Raw genomic sequence first — 21,326 nt, 5'->3', positions numbered from 1 at the left:
TAGGCCGCTGTGCTTACCTTGTATATTCACTGCGGCCAAACACTGCGGCCACCAAAGTTCACAACTTCAATACACCCCTGCTTCTACACGTCAAAGTAGACAGCAGTATCTGTAACTTTAAAAGAGAAATGATGTCACAGAGAGTGAGAGAGAGAAGGAGAGAGAAAACAACATTAAAACTGTCTCGCAGAGTCTTGAGTTGAGGTTTTTTCTTGAAAAGTCAGACACAGATTTACAAGCTCCTTGCGCCACTTTTCCCATGTTAAAAGTTGCACAAAGGGGCGCAATAAGGTTGTAGATCTGTTTCGCAGACTGTTGTAACCTATCTGTTGTCACTGCTCAGAGGTAATTATATATTTCTACATAGTGAAGTTGCTGCACAGGACTCAGTCTCTCTTTTCACAACTAATTTGTTGTTGTTTCGGAAACAAAATTCTTTGCTCACCTAGTGCCATTGGCGTGATTGAAAGAGGGTGCTCTACGTGTTGAAGAAGCCTTCACAATAATCAAGAGATTTCACCACTTCAGCTCAGATAAGATTGTATATAGTAGACTGGAAATAGCAGCGTACAAAACTTTAAAAAAGAAAGAAACGATGTGAGAGAGTAAGAAAGAGAAAGAGAGAAAAAAGGACATTAAAACGTGGGAGAGACACACACGATATGGGGGGTGCCTGAAGCCGGAGGCGCAACCACAGTCAAAAACATCAGGGGGGGCCAAAAAAAAATCAGGGGGTGCTTAACTTCTAGCAAAAAGAAGAGTGGAGCTGCAGGGGCTGTAAGCGGGGGGAGGGGGGACATCAAAGTCACATTAACAAGCAAAATGTCTTTAAAAGACCTGTGAAGTACTCGGGTGCGTCTGTGTGTGGGCACAGGAAGGTATCTGATCTTAGCTGAAGCCCTGTTAGCCCAATGTGTGTTTTGCGTGCCTGCTGCATACTACACATTCTCTTGTTTCACAGATAACTTGTCGTTCTTTCGGAAACAAGCTGGTTTGCTCACCTTGTGCCATTGCCGTCGTCCATTTTACGTGGTTATTGTTACTATATTAATTTGGAGTTAGATAACATCGCACTTTTATACACGTTCCTTTTCACATTTTTACGAACTGTTTGTATTGGTAATATTCCGGACATTTCAGCAATTATAAAAACTTTCCTAATATTGGGAAAAAAATTTATACATGTAAATTAATACACTATATAGGAGTGCGTTCGACTAAAACGGTAAGCGCGTTTTTGTATCTAGACTGCTACAACCGTGACTCTCTCCGATGCGTACTCAAGCCTCACTGCTCACCTTTTTGTGAAAAAGACACCTTATGCATGATGTAGTCCCGATTTCCAACAAAGAAGTCTCATATATGGTGCCGAGTCTTGATATCTCTATGGCTAATGACATACTCGTGCGCCCATCATCATCATAGCAGGTTCTTCACCCGCTCAGTGCTTCGGGCACCACTAACTCAGTGACCAAAGAGGCCACGCATGTAGTAGTGGGCCCCTTGTTCGATACTTTGGGAACAACTCTAAAATGGCGTATAACACGTGCGCTCCGTCTTGTTTATACATATTGTCACGTGTGTAGTGACGAATTTGCTGGATGGGTGTGGTGTGGGTGTGTACCAGCCATGAGGGATTGTGTGTGCCGATTTGACCACTAGACCTACAACTAAGAAATTAGTACAATGGATATCTGGGCCTTATACTGTTGTTGTGTTTTCCTGGTAGCGTAAGAGTGACCTGTACTAACGTATTCAGTCTTGGTTATTTTACCATCTCCCCCCGGGGTTTTCAAATGTTGGGAGAGGGGCCGCCCGGTTCCGGGACACTGCAGGAGCTGATCCTGAGGCGTGGCAGTCTCCAGAACCTTCTACTGCTCTGGGCATAGGGTCACACACTCTACATCATACAATACAGTAAAAAAGAAGACAAAGTGATGAGAGATGATTTGTGACGTGTTGAGGTTGAGAACCTAGATAATCTTTAAATGGGTGAGAGCAGCATTTAAATTAGTGATAAAGTCTACTTTTTTTACGGTCGATTTAGCATACGCGTACTATGCATGTACGTACAACGTACGGTGCGAAGTCTGTAAGTCGTGCCATAAGCGTACGTAAGCTAGAAAAATAAAAATATTTTTTAGAGATTTATCAAGTGTATGTGTTTACATGTTGAGTGGCTCTAAAAAGAGCCCTTGTGTTTATTGGGAGATTTTAGTACCTACACAAGTAAGTACCGATGCAGAGTCTTAAGTTTATGAGGAAGACTCTGTTCCCTTCATCTGTAAAATGTACACCGTCTCTCCTATAGATGTCATGCATATTGAAACGCAGATTGTTGTGGTAGATGGAACCCATTCTATAGTCTCGGAGAATGTCAGAAACAGATTTATTCACATGTTTCCTAGCTTTCTCAATCTGTGGACAATGGTGGTTGGACCAGTTCCATTTCTACCTTTGGCATATATTAGAATAGACAAAGGGGAAACATGTCATCAGTTGTCGAAAAGTGTCCTTCATAAGCATTTCCAGACCTGCCCCTTTCAAAGTGCCTAGGTCATTGCCACCACAGTGCACAATTATGAGGTGAGGGTGTTGGATATGCAAAAAGGATTTCACCAATGGCATCAATTGGTGCCACTTTAACCCTCTCTGTCAAATCCATTTAATGTCTACGTTTGGTAAACCTAGGTATTTGTGATGTCCTTTCTGTTCTGCGTACCTTTGGCTCCAGAAAATATAGCTGTGCAGTTTGAAAAATAAGATTATTCTAAAATGGTGGATAAGATGTAGTTTTTGAAAAAAGTAAAGAAATGATTGGATGTTTGAAAAAAACTTTACACAGAAACTAGGGTGCAATTATCTGTTTTTTGAAAGCCTGAAATGTATTGGTTAAGAAAAAGTGATAGAAAAGAACGTTACTTTAGATACGCTGCTATATTGACAACTGAAGCACACTTGCTGTTTTTATTTGCAACATGGTTTGATGAACTTTTCACCTGTGTTCTCAGATAGGTGTTCCCTGAAGTGTTTCTATGGTAACTGGCAGAATGTGGAATGGGGGAAGGGTTGACAGTTTTGTCAGTTGGAAAAAGGTTAAAAAGTTCAAGCAATATAAATGTGTGTTTCATTTTGATTTAGTGTGGGAATAAATGTGATTTGTTATTTATTTGTATTTGTGTGTAGATTGAGTGTGTAGATTGAGAGGAAAAGTTTGCTATTTGCTATAGGACTTCCTGATCCCCTAGGGCTGTTCTGTCTTTCAAGTATGAAAGCGGATTGCTTTTCGTGAGAGACAGCAGCATGTAAGCGGCTCTCTCTGACGAAAAGCAATACCGGCTCCTGAAGGACGCACGGAGCTGGCTGGGATCGTGGGGGCTTTGGAGCTCCCCCCACGGTGCCCAACGTTATATTTGAGCCCCGGGGAATGGGGTTCCTGGGGATAATAAAAAAATAGTGATAGAGGCTATTTTTTTTTTTATGGTACATTTATCGTACGTGTACCATGCGCGTACGGACGACGTATTGTGCGAATTCTCTAAGTCGTTCCATAACCGTACGTAAGCAAGAAAAAATCTATTAAAAAATATATATTTTACAGATATCTATCAAGTGTGTTTATATGTTGGTTGGTTGTAATGAGACCTTTTCTCTTTAATGTTACTTACAAGTAAATGCTTATGCATAGTGTAAATTTGTTGAGGAGCAGTGTTTTATAGAGTGCTGAACTTTTGACCTTTGTTGACAGTTGACTTTTGCATGATCTGTTGGGGTTAGGGTGGAAAGTTATGTCAGTTGGAAATGTTTGAAATGTTGAACCAATAGAAATTTGTGTTTGGTTTTGAATTAATGTGTGAAGGATTTTGATTTGTTATTTACAGGTAAATAACAGTAAATTGAGAGGGAAAATGTACCATTTCTTGGTTCTGCTGCAGACACTGAACTAGAGAGATTCTGTATAAGAATATCTAAGGTGAGATGATAAATTGTAAGGGAATATATGTGGTACATTTTGTTTTTAGTAAGAGTAATGTATTTGGATAACTATTATGATAAAATCATTTGCTAAGTTAATTTGTTTTGTGAGTCACCTTTGTACAATAAAGTGCAGTACTAAATGATTTAGAATGTGTGCCGACACTTTTTTAGTTGTTGAGTAGTTAATAGTGTTGGTTGTTTAGAATTAGGTTTGTGTTCTAAATCTACAATTTTGCAGTCAGTATACATACACTGCTGCATACACTTTTGGCAGATTTATAAGCCCTTTTTGACTTTTTGTTCTGGTATTCCTCTGTCTCTTTTCATATTCATTCTATCTCCTCTTTTTCCTGCCTCTCTGTTCATACTTTATCTTTCTCTTTATACTTCCTAATCTGTACTCTTACTTTTCCTTCTCTCCTTTCATTTAGTCTGGGGCAGATTTACAAGCCTCTTGTGAGTCTTTGTTATTCTATTGTAACACTTTTTTTGATGTAATGTTGGACAAAGAAATGTAGTAAATTGCATATGTATTTGCAGGATGTATGACGTTACAACACACATTTTTACAACGCATACCATTACAACGCATTTTTTACAACGCAACATCCATTACAACGCATACCATTACAACGCATACCATTACAACGCATACTTTAAAACTACCTTTACAACGCATTCCACTACAACGCATAGTACATTTACAACACATACCATTACAACGCATTACACTACTTTGCATATAAGGTAAGTGTTGGATAGTGTAGGGGTTAAAATTACTATTCTAACTCCAGGGGGTGCAACAGTAGGGTAAGTGTTGGATAGTGTAGGGGTTAAAATTACTATTCTAACTCCAGGGGGTGCAACAGTAGGGTAAGTGTTGGATGGTAAGTTATGCGTTGTAATGGTATGCGTTGTAATGACTGCGTTGTAATGGTATGCGTTGTAGTGGTGTGCGTTGTAGTGTCATGCGTTGTAATGACTGCGTTGTAAATGTATGCGTTGTAATGGATTTTGCATTGTAAAAGTTTCGTTGTAATGGTAGTGCGTTGTAAAAATTGCGTTGTAAACGTTACATACCGTATTTGCAAAATGAGTTCGGGTTGTTCACTGAAATGTAGTAGTTATATACATGGAATGTGTATAGTTACTTAATCGTTTTACAGTAGTTAATGTGTTTTGATAAAATGCATGGTCTTATATTTTTTCTGTAATATCACACTGTGCATCTGTGTACAATAAGGAATTATATTTGCCCCCTTTGAAACGTTTTACAGTAGTAAATGTGTTTTGATAAAATGCATGGTGTCATATTTTTTTCTGTAATATCACACTGTGCATCTGTGTACATTAAGGAATTATATTTGCCCCTTTTGAAACGTTTTACAGTAGTAAATGTGTTTTGATAAAATGCATAGTGTCATATTTTTTCTGTAATATCACACTGTGCACGTGTGTACATTAAGGAGTTATATTTGCCCCTTTTGAAACGTTTTACAGTAGGAAATGTGTTTTGATAAAATGCATGGTCTCATATTTTTTCTGTAATATCACACTGTGCATCTGTGTACATTAAGGAATTATATTTGCCCCTTTTGAAACGTTTTACAGTAGTAAATGTGTTTTGATAAAATGTATGCTCTCATAATTTTTCTGCAATATCACACTGTGCATCTGTGTATATTAAGGAATTATATTTGCCCCTTTTGAAACGTTTTACAGTAGTGAATGTGTTTTGATAAAATGCATCGTCTAATTTTTTTCTGTAATATCACACTATGCCTCTGTGTACATTAAGGAATTATATTTGCCCATTTGGAAACATTTTACTGTAGTAAATATGTTTTGGTATAATGCATGGTGTTATATATATTTTTTTAATATCACACTGTGCGTCTGTGTACATTAAGGATTTATATTTTCCCCTTTTTCCATATATTCTACCCTCTCTTGTGATACTCCCCCTTCTCTCCTCTTACTCCTTCCTTTCTCATGGTACTACCCTCTTTTTGTTATGTTCTCCTCTGTCTTCATACTGCCCTTCTTTGTGATTATATGTTCCTGTGTCTCCTCATATTCTTTGTGTCTACTTATTTTCTTCCCTGTCTCTTCATATTTCATTTTTCTCTACATACTCCCTGATCTGTCTTCTTACTGTTTCCTTTCTCCCTTCTTACATTCTGGGGCAGATTTACAAGCCCCCTGTGCGTGTTTGTTGTTCTATTGTGTCACTTTTTTTGATGTAATGTTGGCAAATGTAATGTAGTAAATTGCATATGTATTTTCAAAATGAGTCAGAGTTGTTCACTGAAATGTAGTAGTTATCTACATGGAATGTGTATACTTACTTAAACATTTTTCATTCGTAAATGTGTTTTCGTATAATGCATGGTCTCATTTTTTTGTCTAATATCACACTGTGCATCTGTGTACATTAAGGAATTATATTTGCCCCTTTTTCAATATTTTCTAACGTCTCTTGTCATACTTCCCCCTCTCTACTCTTATTTCTTCCTCTTTCCTGGTACTACCCTCTTTTTCTTATATTCTTCTCTGTCTTCATATTGCCCTTCTTTGTGTTTATTTTTCCCTATCTCTCCTCATATTCCAGCTGTCTTCTCTGTTGATAATCTCTGTTCTTTCCTCTTTTTCCTTTCACTCTCTCTGTATATACTCTGGGAAGATTTATGAACACCCTTGTGCGTTTTTGTTGTTTTATTGTGTCACTTTTTTTATGTAATGTTGGCGAAAATAATGTAAATTGCATATGTATTTGCAAAATGAGTCAGGGTTGTTTACTGAAGCGTATTATTTCTATACATGGAATGTGTATAGTAAGTTAAACGATTTTCTGTAGAAAATAGTAAAATGCATGGTCTGATTTTTTTTTGTCTAGTATCACACTGTGCATCTGTGTACATTAAGGAATTATATTCGCCTCTTTTTAAACGTTTTACAGAAGTAAATGTGTTGTGGTATAATGCATGGTATTATATTTTTTTGTTTAATATACACTGTGCGTCTGTGTACATTAAGGAATTATATTTGACCCTTTTTACATATTTTCTACCCTCTCTCCTCTTAGTTCTTCCTCTCCTGGAAGTACCCTCTTTTTCTTATATTCTCCTCTGTCCTCATACTGCCCTTGTTCGTGTTTATATTTCCCTGTCTCTGCTCATATTCCTTCTGTCTCCTCATTTTCTTCCCTCTCACCACCAGCACCCTCCCTGTCCAATGGGACAAGCAGGACACACCACCAACTGTAGAGGGCAGGGAGAGTGTGCGAGGTCCCACCGTGGCGAGGCAACAGGTCCGTGGCAGCAGGGCAGGTGGAAGGGCCAGGGTACCCCCCAGACTTCAGGAGGCTGGCACACCATCCCTGGACCACTTCACCCGAGTCATCGGTGCATATGAACAGGTCCAGGGACAAAGTGGACGGTCGGACGAACTATTAAGTGAGCTCATACTGCTGATGAGGTCCATCGACAGACGTATGGGTCAAATGGTGGACCTCATGGAGCAGCAAGTGGCGTTGCAGAGGGACAGGCCTGTGTCCCAAACAATACCTCTGCCCCCTCCTGTTGTGCCGCAGGATGACAGTGCACCATCCTCCCCTGTGCCAACAGAGAGGGGCGAGTCCCCTTATGCCGCTGGCCAGTCAGCAGACCCCCCCACCACCAAAAAGATCAAGGGGGCGTCCAAAGAAGAGCCTGGGAGTCTCCGGAGGCAAAGAACCTGCCAGACACCAGTCACTGAGCCATCCCTGATGGCAACCCTCTTCCCCACTGCATTGACTGTTTCGACTGTCTTCCCAGTTTGGTGTAGAAGACAGACCCGTTTGGCGTGAATCATGATATTTTCGCTAACTTTTTGTTAGGACTGTGCTAAAGCTATATGTCTCCCTAACTCTGGTGACTGCATCGGTTTGAGTTTTGACCCCGATGTTTGATTATGGCCCGCCTTCCTCTATAAAAGAGAGTACATCACTCGAATATTTAACCTCACGTTACATGAACCAGAAACATTGGGAATTAATACATTCTTCGAATTCTTGTCCTTTCGAACATTCAGCACAGATTCTCCCGATATTTCCGCTCTCGAAACTACTCTGACCTTATACCGTGAGGCTGTCCGTTAACCATTCCTTTGGTCCTGGCTTCGTGGGAACTTCTTTCCTGATATGCTGTTGTTTGCCCAGAACGTATGAATATGATCTAAATGTATCTATCCGGACATCTGGAAGACTGTGGTGTTCCTATGTACCCGATTGATTGGCGCCCTGATGAAGGAATTCCCCACTGTGGCACTGTTTCGAAACGCGCGTCGGCGCTTCTTTCTGTCTGGCTGTTGAGAGTTTTTGTAGTTTACATGGATGTATCGGTGTGTAAGTGAGTTTGTGATTGGTAAAATGAGTGAATGGTGTATGTGCTTCTTTTATTGTTCCTTGTGTTTCTGGGCTGACGCTATATGAATTATATGTGCTGTCTCATTCATTGAAGTATGAATTTTGCTCTATGAATTTTTTATTAATACAAATGATAATAAAATAATCTGAATACAACCAGCTGTTCTGTGGGCAATCGTTACTATTGGAACCTTTTGGTCCTTTATATTATTGGGAACTGCCTTTTCATGTTGTTATATATATTTACTACCCTGGTGGGTTGTTCCCCCTTCCCTTATCCTGTTTAGGTTCAGGGTCCCTCTTTTGTTTTTTGTATGGACTGTCTTTCCCCACATTTCCTTGGCAATGGCACTTGTCTGTTGGACTGGGTCACCACATCCATGTGGTGTCTACTCTTGTATCTCATCGACCATGACTGTCAACTCACTGCCCATTCCCCACCTTCATGTAAATATTCACGCACAAATCACATGTCCACTTTCCAAATAAAATACCTGATGCACCAGATTGTGTGCAGTATTGTCTTTAGTGCAATATTTACAGTGTTGACAATGTCCATGATGTGTCCAAAATATGTACAGTAAGTAGGGCTGGATTATTTTGAAGCACCTAGGGAGACACAACAGAACAACAGTCACTGGTGTCATTGTGGCAGCACAGACAGAACACTACACAAAACATACACAAGAGACTACTGGCATACAAGACAATGGGCTTCAGGTGTGAGCAAATAGAGTCCAGCATACGTCCCCATATGGAACCTCAATGTCACATGTAACACACACAGGTGACTGAACGTGTGCCTGTTTCTACCATCCGCAGATAGCCCTGCACAACAACTACCAACACAACAGATAATGTACAAGTTGAACATCTGTACACACCTTCAAGTGAAGTAGCGGTTCAAGAGCTGTTGACGAATGTCAACTCCTTCCTCCTCTGCACTGTCCTCATCACTGGACTCAGGTCCTTGGGCAGGTGTGGGCCTTGGTTCCTCTCCATCATCCAGGAGCAGGGGAATCCTCTTGTGAATGGCCAAATTGTGCGGCATACAGCATGCCACAACGATCTTGCAGGCCTTCCCAGGCGAGTATGCCAGTGCTCCTCCAGTCCGGTCAAGGGAACGGAATCTTGACTTGAGTAGCCCAAAAGTCTGCTCAATGACACGTCGGGTTTTGTCATGTGCCTCATTGTACCTGACGTCAGCCAGGGTCCTGGGATGTTGCACTGAACTCAGCAGCCAGGGTCGACTGCAATATGCTGAGTCGGATCATTGAGTAAATATCGACGGACACAATATAGACTACCCAAAATATCGAGGCCAAAATATCGACGGACAAAAAATCGAATTCCTATCTACGAACAGGTAAGTACCAAAATATCGAGTCCAAAATATCGTTTATATATATATACATTATAAAAATATTGAATTTGTTCAAAATAATGTAAAATAAAAAAATGTAAAAAATAAATAGCTAAAATATACTTAAAAATACTTAAATTACCTTAAAATTATAAAATAATTAATTTAACTTATAAACAAAAAATATATAATCATATCTGTTAAAATATATATGTATATATATATATATATATATATATATATATATATATATATATATATAAACATAATATTAATAAAAAATACACAATATTATTACTGTAGGATAGCGTAGGGGTAAAAATTACTATTCCCACTCCTGGAAGTGCAACAGTAGGGAAAGCGTTGGATAGCGAGGGGCAAAAATTACTATTCCAACTCCAGAGAGTGCAACAGTAGGGAAAGCGTTGGATAGAGTAGGGGTAGAAATTACTATTCCCACTCCAGTGAGTGCAACAGTAGGGAAAGCGTTGGATAGCGTAGGGGTAAAAAATTACTATTCCCACTCCAGAGAGTGCAACAGTAGGGAAGGCGTTGGATAGCGTAGGGGTAAAAATTACTATTCCCACTCCAGAGAGGACAACAGTAGGGAAAGCGTTGGATAGCGTAGGGGTAAGAATTACTATTCCCACTCAAGAGAGTGCAACAGTAGGGAAAGCGTTGGATAGCGTAGGGGTAAAAATTACTATTCCCACTCCAGCGACTGCAACAGTAGGGAAAGCGTTGGATAGCGTAGGGGTAAAAATTACTATTCCAACTCCAGTGAGTGCAACAGTAGGGAAAGCGTTGGATAGCGTAGGGGTAAAAATTACTATTCCCACTCCAGAGAGTGCAACAGTAGGGAAAGCGTTGGATGGCATAGGGGTAAAAATTACTATTCCAACTACAGTGAGTGCAACAGTAGGGAAAGCGTTGGATAGCGTAGGGGTAAAAATTACTATTCCCACTCCAGCGAGTGCAACAGTAGGGAATGCGTTGGATAGCGTAGGGGTAAAGATTACTATTCCCACTCCAGAGAGTGCAACAGTAGGGAAAGCATTGGATGGCGTAGGGGTAAAAATTACTATTCCAACTCCAGTGAGTGCAACAGTAGGGAAAGCGTTGGATAGCGTAGGGGTAAAAATTACTATTCCCACTCCAGAGAGTGCAACAGTAGGGAAAGCGTTGGATGGCATAGGGGTAAAAATTACTATTCCAACTACAGTGAGTACAACAGTAGGGAAAGCGTTGGATAGCGTAGGGGTAAAAATTACTATTCCCACTCCAGTGAGTGCAACAGTAGGGAAAGCGTTGGATAGCGTAGGGGTAAAAATTACTATTCCCACTCCAGAGAGTGCAACAGTAGGGAAGAATTACTATTCCCACTCAAGAGAGTGCAACAGTAGGGAAAGCGTTGGATAGCGTAGGGGTAAAAATTACTATTCCCACTCCAGCGACTGCAACAGTAGGGAAAGCGTTGGATAGCGTAGGGGTAAAAATTACTATTCCAACTCCAGTGAGTGCAACAGTAGGGAAAGCGTTGGATAGCGTAGGGGTAAAAATTACTATTCCCACTCCAGCGAGTGCAACAGTAGGGAATACGTTGGATAGCGTAGGGGTAAAGATTACTATTCCCACTCCAGAGAGTGCAACAGTAGGGAAAGCGTTGGATGGTGTAGGGGTAAAAATTACTATTCCAACTCCAGTGAGTGCAACAGTAGGGAAAGCGTTGGATAGCGTAGGGGTAAAAATTACTATTCCCACTCCAGAGAGTGCAACAGTAGGGAAAGCGTTGGATGGCATAGGGGTAAAAATTACTATTCCAACTCCAGTGAGTGCAACAGTAGGGAAAGCGTTGGATAGCGTAGGGGTAAAAATGACTATTCCCACTCCAGAGAGTGCAACAGTAGGGAAGGCGTTGGATAGCGTGGGGGTAAAAATTACTATTCCTACGCCAGTAAGTGCAACAGTAGGGAAAGCGTTGGATAGCGTAGGGGTAAAAATGACTATTCCCACTCCAGAGAGTGCAACAGTAGGAAAGGCGTTGGATAGCGTAGGGGTAAAAATTACTATTCCTACTCCAGTAACTGCAACAGTAGGGAAAGCGTTGGATAGCGTAGGGGTAAAAATTACTATTCCCACTCCAGAGAGTGCAACAGTAGAGAAAGCGTTGGATAGCGTAGGGGTAAAAATTACTATTCCCACTCCAGACAGTGCAACAGTAGGGAAAGCGTTGGATAGCGTAAGGGTAAAAATTACTATTCCCACTCCAGTGAGTGCAACAGTATGGAAAGCGTTGGATAGCGTAGGGGTAAAAATTACTATTCCCCAGAAAATAAATTAATATAAATCACATAATTTTACATTAATCAATTATTACTTTTTAATTACCAATTAAGAATTAATTAATTACCAATTAAAAATTAATTAACAATTTATTCTAAATAAATACCAATTAATTAATTAACATGTTTAATTAATTATATTAAATTACTTCCCACCCTATTCCCCAATAAACCCACAACCCGCTACTAAAAATAAAATGATATTATTCACCTAATTATCAATCAATCAATTAATACAAATTAATTATCAATTAACACTTAATTAATTACCAATTACAAATTAATTGACAATATATTCTAAATAAATACCAATTAATTAATTAACATATTTAATTAATTATAATTAAATTACTTCCCACCCTATTCCCCTATAAACCCACAACCTGCTGCAGAATTAAATTACGCAAAAATTAAATAACATAAAATAATTACTTACAATAAATTACAAATAATTATACACTTTTCACACATAAACTAACATATAAAACACTTAAAAAATTCGATAATATTAAAAAGCAGATCATTTTAATCACCTATATTATGTACTTCGATATTTTGAATGTCTATATTTTTAAATTCGATATTACAGTACTTACCTTCAAAACGATATTTTGGATGTCTATATTCTGTCCAGTCGATATTTTGTCCATTCTATATTTTGGACTCGATATTTAGGTTACTCGATATTTTGGAATCGATATTTAGACCATTTACCGCTGAGTCACCTAGGAAATAAGAACACACATTGCAACGTCGCACAGGCTGAGTGCAGCAGGTCACAAACACACCTCACGCCATATCACAGGTCATACTTACCCACAATGCAAGCACGATCGGGATGCAGGTTAGCCATCATATGGGGCACCAAGCTGCTCCTCATGACGTAGGAATCATGGGCAGAGCCGGGGAATTTTGCACACACCTGCGAAATTGTCATGCCCGCAAGGCACACCACCTGCACATTTATAGAATGATAATGTTTCTGATTCCTAAAAATATGTTCATTGGCCAGTGGCGCCACCAGACCTACATGGGTGCAATCGATGGCACCTCACTACATGTGGTATGTGCCCAAGGGTATAGAAGTCACCCTTCACTCCTGGCAATTCAGCTCCCCTCGGGAAATGTATGTATTGATTTTTATATAACATCATGGCTGCAAGAACATCCCTCAGCACAATGCTGAACATGGGCTGCGACATCCCTGCAGCGGCGGCCACGGTCTCCTGGAAGGAACCAGTAGCAAAAAAGTGGAGGGCTGCCATCACCTTGTATGTGGGTGTGAAGGCAGTTGGGTAGTGGCGACAAGGCTGCAGGTGGGGCTCCACCTGGTCACAAAGGGTCTTGAGGCTCGCACGGTCGAGGTGGAACTTCTGGATTATCGCAACATCCTCCATGTCTCTTAGCACTGTCAGGTGGTGTATGAGATTTGGCCTCCTCCTAGGTGTGATGTACATGGACACATGTCAATGACAACCATCAAGAAGTTGACCCAGAACATACTGTGGTTGATGTTACGCAAAACATTATAAATTCCATGTGAGATGCGTGACACAAAAGGTTACATGTGTATAAATTGATGACACACCAATCCATTTACCTAAAACATGTCCCACAGACATAACAGAATATCAATGTAAAAAGCACAGTTCGTGTACTGGACATTCAACATGCGCATGACTCACTCAGTAACATCCACAAAAGTGTGTGAGATGACCATGAATGCCTCACACACATCTGCTTTACCTGTCACACCTCAACGCATCATGTGAAGCTGGCGCACATCAAGAGCACAATGATCACAGTCGATGTTAAACTTGTGTTCATGGGCTCATATGGCAGCACAAGTATGGAAGGACAACATACAGTGAGACATGTCTTGATAAGGTCAGCACAGACACACAGCACAGTGCTTGGTTGCACATAATCGAGACAAGCTTAACACTGTCAGCCATCAACAACCATCAAATGCATCAGTGACAAGGCAGGAACACAGAGCAATGTGTGTCACACATACCATGCAACCACCTGTGCCTGATGCTAAGAGATGCAATTGTGTGTACAATGATGTGCCATTAAACCTGTAGCTGCTGGGTACTGATGCTGAGTTCACGGTTCTAATTCACATTGCATGTGACCTAATTTGCGGAAACTACCACCTGTCCACGGCGGTGTGAGGCCAGCACCACCCCGTCCACAAGTGCGGTAGCTATTGGCATGGCTTGCTGGCGGTGGGCAGGCTGCGCCACACATATGGCAGTAGCATCCGTCATATGTGTGGCGCAGCCTGCCCACCGCCAGCAAGTCATGCCATTAGCTACCGCACTTGTGGACGGGGGTTGTGCTGGCCTCACACCACCGCGGACAGGCGGTAGCAACCGCCATATGTGTGGCACGGCCTGCCCACCATCAGCAAGCCATGCCAATAGCTACCGCACTTGTGAACGGGGTGGTGCTGGCCTCATACCACCGTGGACAGGCGATAGCTGGACACTAGCACCACCCCATCCACAAGTGCGGTAGCTATTGGCATGGCTTGCTGGCGGTGGGCAGGCTGCGCCACACATATGGCCGGTGCTACCGCCTGTCCACGGCATTGCATCACCGCCATGGGGCATAGCCTACAGCCAATGGGAGCGACGATTGCGGTGGTATGATGCAGGTTTGATAATAGCGGAAGGCGTGCTCCGCCACCGCGGAGCCGGTCATTGGATGGGTTTGAAAGGTGCACCATCGCGGTAGCGCACGCAGGGCCCCTGCGGTGCATCACCGCCATGGGGCATAGCCTACAGCCAATGGGAGCGACGATTGCGGTGGCATGATGCAGGTTTGAAAATAGCGGATGGCGTGCTCCGCCACTGCGGAGCCAGTCATTGGATGGGTTTGAAAAATGCACCATCGCGGTTGCGCACCCCGGGCCCCTGCGGTGCATCACTGCCATGGGGCATAGCTTACAGCCGATGGGAGCGACGATTGCGGTGGCATGATGCAGGTTTGAAAATAGCAGAAGGCGTGCTCCGCCACTGCGGAGCCGGTCACTGGATGGGTTTGAATGAGGCAGACCAGGACAACTAATGATTACAGCTTTGCACCTCACAAACGAGCACATGGGGCTATACATCTGTAGGAGTGAGCCCAACATTTCCACTGCTCACAGAGCCTGCTGCCTGGGACTCTCTCCTCCGCTGCTGCCTGGGACTCTCTCCTGCTGCTGCCTGAAGTGCCTTCTGCCTGGGATCCTCTACTGCTGCTGCCTGAAGTGCCTGCTGCGTGGGACTCTCTCTTGCTGCTGCCTGGGACTCTCTCCTGCTGCTGCCTGGGACTCACTCCTGCTGCTACCTGGGACTCTCTCCTGCTGCTGCCTGGGACCCTCTCCTGCTGCTGCCTGAAGTGCCTGCCGCCTGGGACTCATCAACACTCACTTCAACCACAGGTCTCACTTGTCCCCAGGGATGGCAAGAACAGAGAAGATCCGTGCCAGCCCAGTCACAAGCGAAGAGCTGGAGGTGCTAGTGGATGAGGTGCTGGCACAGTACCCAAGGCTGTATGGTGGCCCCAATGTCATGGTAAGTATCATTGAGTGTGCTGTTGGGCAGGGGGGTCATACATGCATGGCCCTGGTGATGTGTGCGACACACAGAGGGCTTTCATTGCAGTCATCCTGCATGTGTTTGTGTTTGGCATGTAGCCTGTACGCCCTCATGTTTGCATGTTGTGAGGACTATTAGGCCCATGCAGAGTGCCCTTGTGCGGTGTCCCCCAGTTTGGGTATATGTGGGATTCCAATCGGTCCAGACTCTGCATAATGCTACCATAGTAATAGATGTGTGAACATGACACGCTGCAACTGGTAACTTATCCCTACTTTTCTCCCATACCTGCAGCTCAAGGTACACCAGCGTAAGGCCATGTGGAGGGCCATTGCTGCCAAGGTACAGGCCCTGGAGGTATCGAACCGATGTCCAGCCACTGCCACAAGAGGTGGAACGACATCAGCCAGCTGGCAAAAAACGTGGCCAAAATGACCTTGGGGCTACTACCACGCACTGGGCGTCTGGCACGGCGAAACTTAACACCACTGATGTACCGCATATTGGCAGTGACTAATCCGGATTTGGATGGATGTCTCAAGCAGCATAGGCAGGAAGGCATGGGTGAGTTTTGGGTGAGGGTGACTTTGCCTGAGAGCCAATGCGTGTGTACAGAGCTAGTTGCAGTGGTGAGCCATTTAATGTTGGCGGTCTGGTGCAGTGATGTGTCATGTGAGTGGCTGCAGGGATGTGTGCTAGTGTTAGGCATTGTGCCTAACAGCTCATGAAAAGGTTGATCATCCATGCTGTGCTTAATCATAGCCAGGCGTGTTGGGATGCATATGGTCATTCTGCATTGTTATGGTGTTGGAAATGTATTAGGGGGTGAACAGAAGTGTCCAGTATCAGAGTGTGAACTAATGTATTCCTACTTTACATGCACCATGATTGATGAGGGTTACACGTCTGACTACAAGGTGCCCCTGAGTAGCACATGTTGAATGGTACGGCCTACTTGGCATTGTGGACTGTCATGTTCAAATAGGTGTGTGTCTCCTCCCATCCGGTTCCATGGAGGCATCTCAATGTCACAGAGTTCTGGTGCATGATACTTGTGGTCATGTGAAGTTGTGTGTGGTACACTTCATCCACCGGCAAGGTGTTGTGCTGTGTGGCCTGAACATGGCTCAGTCATGGCAGGTAGTCAGTGTTGCAGGAACTATTGTAGTGTATGTAGTGTGTTGCTGAAATGTTTATGCGGGGTGTGGTGGTCAGCATGTTCATTTGTGCATCCCCTGTATGCATGGTTTAATTAGCTTGGTCCTGATGATGTCATTTATACAACCCTGCATCTGTCTCACATGCAGATTTGCCAGTGTGAACAGAGGAACCGGAGCCGGAAACCAGTGGAGGGGAGAGTAGCACTACAGCTGCACCGGAGGCGAGTGACACAGAGCTCACCAGGGCATCTGAAGGGGACAGGAGTATGCAGGAGGAATCTGTGGCAGAGACACAGAGTACTACATGACCTGATGCGAGTGGTGATGCATCCATGTTGTCAGGCACAGGGGATGGGGAGTCTGCTACATCATCTGCCACTCAACGGCCAGTGCCCAGCCTCCCATCCACTTCCTCTGGTACTGACCGTGTCCGTAAGAGGGGACGTGTTACATTCACACCTGGCACCGCTGAGCCAGCACCTGCCCCCCTGCTGCCCTCAATGCTGAGTGTGTAGAGCTCCTGCATCACCTTAGTGTGGGCCAGACCACCCTGCTCAATGCCTTCAGCGACCATGACAAAAAATTAGGTCAGGTGGTTGCTTACAAGGAGGGCATACACTCTGACGTGGGTGGGCTCCACCGTACAGTCCAGGGTTTGTCAGCCGCAGTGACGTCTGCCCTTCAACAGGCACATCCTCAGATTCCTGTTCAGGTACCTTTGTCCATATATTATTTAGGTATATCACCGGCGTATTGGGAGGGACACTTGGGCGGAGTGTAAGTTGTAGCAGTGTCAGGCAAATGGAGCGTTCATTAAAACATGCTTTTAATATTATAGATACCCCCGAAGAAGGTCGTGCAGACCGAAATGCATTGGGTAGAATGGAATGTTCTGGAAAACTATGAAGTTTTAAGTTAAAGCCTGCGATAAAGCCCGGATGGGCGTTCACAGAGTATCAAGATGCATAAAACATGAAAACTTTATGTCTTTGACGTGATGGTGGAATAAAGGAGTTAACCTTGAAACAAAACTTGAAAAAACTTGGAATAAAAATTGATGAATTTGGTGAAAATACGAATACGTGTGAATATTATTTACACTTGTGCAGACGGCTGTGCAACTCCTTTGTGGCACGGACGTTCCGCGCCACTCACAGAACCTTTGTCCACCCCCCAGTCAGTGGCCACATCAGAGGACAGTGACCATGGTTGACATACACCACAGGGGCGATACAGCACAAGGAGCACAAAGCAGACGCAAGCCAAGCGATCCCGCCCACTGACACCATCCCCCATAAGAACAGAGCCAGCCCAGAATGCATTGACAAGAGCCCTTCAGGGAAGAGCAAGGCAGAAAAAGCAATGAGGCAGAAAATAGCCTCACAAACCTCAGAAGCATCTCCAGCAAAGGACTCTCCTGTCCATTATCCTTCACATAGAGCTAGGCATGCAGTGTCTGTGTCCAACGAGGAGGTGTTGCATAGCAAGGGTACACCCAGGAAGGGCACAGGCCCAGTTACCCCACCACATCAACTCCAATTCAAAGCCCAATGAAGCAGGTCGAGGAGGGCGCTGTAGTTGCCACCCCAGGCAAAGAGGCAAAGGGGGCACTATAATTGCCACCCCAGGCAAAGAGGCAAAGGGGGGCACTGTAGGTGCCACACCAGGCAGACAAGCAAAGGAGGGCACTGTAAGTGGGACACCTGGCAAGCAGGGTAAGGTGGTCCAGAGGCGAAGCCAGACAAAGCATCCTGCAGGATCTAGCACATCACCAGAGGGAGTGCCTGTGTCTGAACCAGATGCGGGCCAGTTGGTGTGTGTACCTGTTGTGTCATCACCTGTTCCTATTAACACCTAGACAGAGAAGCCCTTCCGTATTCCCAAAAAGTAGAAGGGCACCCCTCCAACCTCTCTCACCCATACTGTGTCCCCGGTCTGCATGACTCCACCTCCACGTGCTACTATACCACCTGGTCCAAACAGCCCTCCAGCTTGCCAGACGACTGATAGCCCTACATCACCTGTTTCTCTGTCTCCCCAGTCAGGTGTTCCTGGTGAGCCCGAAACACAGCCCGCTCCAAGTCAACCTGACAGCCAGATGTGAGTGTTAGTCCCCCTCATACACCTGTCTCTCATTGAGGTGTGCTAGTCCTAACCATTGTTTGCCACATGGTTGTGTTTCTGGCCATGAAAGGGTACAGTCATACACACTCACTGTGCAGCTTCCCATGTCCTGACTCTGCACTTGTCCATGCCCACTGGCCCTGTTGCTCTGCTGTGTTGGAGTCTCCCCTGTGCAGCCTCTCATGTACTTGCTGGGCCACCTGCCCTGGACACCGACCATGTTGCTCTGCTGTGTTGGAGTCTCCCCTCTGCAGCCTCTCATGTACTTACTGGGCCACCTGCCCTGGACACTGACCCTGTTGCTCTGCTGTGTTGGAGTCTCCCCTGTGCCATGGACACTGGCCTTCCTGCTTGTACTTTGCCTGAGCAGGATATCTTGCTTTTGCTCTGCTTTTTGTACCTTGATGTTGTGTACAGTTGTTACACTTTCACATCTGTGCAATATGTGAATAAAGACAGTTACTCCTGTTGTGTCTTTTGTCGGTGTCTTTGCTGATTCAAGTTTTTTTTGTGTGTGCATTTAATTGACTGGGCCACATGTTCTATGTATCACTTCGACATTGTTAAGCTCTTTGTCCGCATCACATTTATAGACAGGGGTGACAGGGGCTTCAGTCCATTCTGACACTGATACTTGTGTTACCTGTGTTGGCTCTTTTAGCTGTCATGCTGTTATTTTTTGAGTGGTTTTCTGTTGTTGGCTACGTGGTTGCCATGTCAGTTTGGGGTACACTTCCAGCACAGGGTGTGATGCTGTGTCCAGGTTAGCATGCTGGCTGTGCAATGTCATGATGTATATGTGTTATTCCTGTATATATACCCAGCTGTGTATGTGTATGGACATCCTGTGTTGGCCCATAGTCCTGGTCCCATGGCATACATGTGATGTGTGCTCTTGGGTGGTGAGGAGGTGTGCAGTGTGAAGGGTGTGATTTTGTATTTGTTGTGTATGTGTCTGTGCCCCTGGATTGTGATAGACACACATGTGTCAGCCAGGAGTTGTGTGCCTGTGTTTTTGATTGTCCTGCCCTGTGTAAATGATTTGATGCTTTTGTGTGAGTTGTCTGTTGTGCACTGTGCAGTGTGTTTGTGTGTCCATGCAGTTCTGTGTGACTCCTCCTTGTTGTATTTGTAACTTAGAAAAACCACCACTGGGTTTGGGCTCCCAAGGGCACAGCTTGCCACAAGCTATAATGAACAAAAGAGATGCACGTGCGGCTATGACTTTGACTATTTTTTTCTAAAAACATATGAGCTGAAACACCATGTTTCGTGTGTATTAACACTTCTTTTATTTGTTTTTGAATTTTATTTGTATATTTCCCTTATTTGGTATCTTAGTTTGCCAAATTCACATTTTTAAGACCTTATGTACACAAGAAAAATACATTCATATTTACATAGACAAAAAACAACAAAAAACAAATTTCAATATAAGCTTCAAAAATTGGGAATCATTCAAGCCACCATTCATTCGTCAAACATACCACCACAAACAACAATAACAATATATTTTTAAACAAACCGGAATCAAAATATTCTCAGTAAAGCCATATACAATTAATATTCTCTAAAAGAGATCAAATTACAGAATTATTGGAACCCTTTTTATGATTTTTTAGGCTTGTTGAAAGGTCTACGCGTTTCAAACTCGTGCTATTTTAGAGTTATCATCAGGACCGTTATCTGTGAAGAAAGAAAGGAAACTTTTTTTAGGTGAAATATTATTATTAGGAGGAGCTGCCTGTTCCAAAATACAACTGGCTCTGCATCTTACCTCTTATTAATCAGAGTGAGGGGGGCTGCCCAAGACTCCCGACGTGTACAGGTTATTCTGAAGGAAAAAATGATGTGGTGATGTCTCTATCACACTTCGTCACACTACTTGCTTTCACAACTCACTTGTGCCTTACACTTACTTGATTGAATAGGTCCGTGTTGTTTTAATGCCAGTCTATCCCTGCCTCACTGCACACTATGGGGGGGGGGAGAAAAAGAGGCTTTCAGGACCGGTTTCGGTCGGACATGGTTTCTACACGTTCCAAGGGGGGCGGTTGTGTCTTACCTAGCAGGAGGGCACGGGTGTCTGTATTTAGGGATTCTTGTGCCTCCGCCTGAAAAACAAAAATAAAGACGGGATGTAGCAGATCCAAGAATTTGTCCTCGACACATGCCCTCTGTCTATCAGGAGCTGTATTCTATGAATATTCAAAAAATGTACCTTCGGTAAAAGGGGCACGGAGCGTACAGCTTGTCTGCTTCGAATCACCACAGTCGCGTTTACTTCCGGGTCCGCAAAGGATCAAGGGAGTTGTAGTCCTTGGAATCCTCGACAATATGTACGTTCAGAGGTCTCGTTGTGTG

Source organism: Lissotriton helveticus, chromosome 2_1, assembly GCF_964261635.1.
Source record: "Lissotriton helveticus chromosome 2_1, aLisHel1.1, whole genome shotgun sequence".
In the NCBI taxonomy this organism is placed as follows: Eukaryota; Metazoa; Chordata; class Amphibia; order Caudata; family Salamandridae; genus Lissotriton; species Lissotriton helveticus.
The sequence above is the reverse complement of the archived record's forward strand: the minus strand, read 5'-3'. Positions refer to the sequence as shown.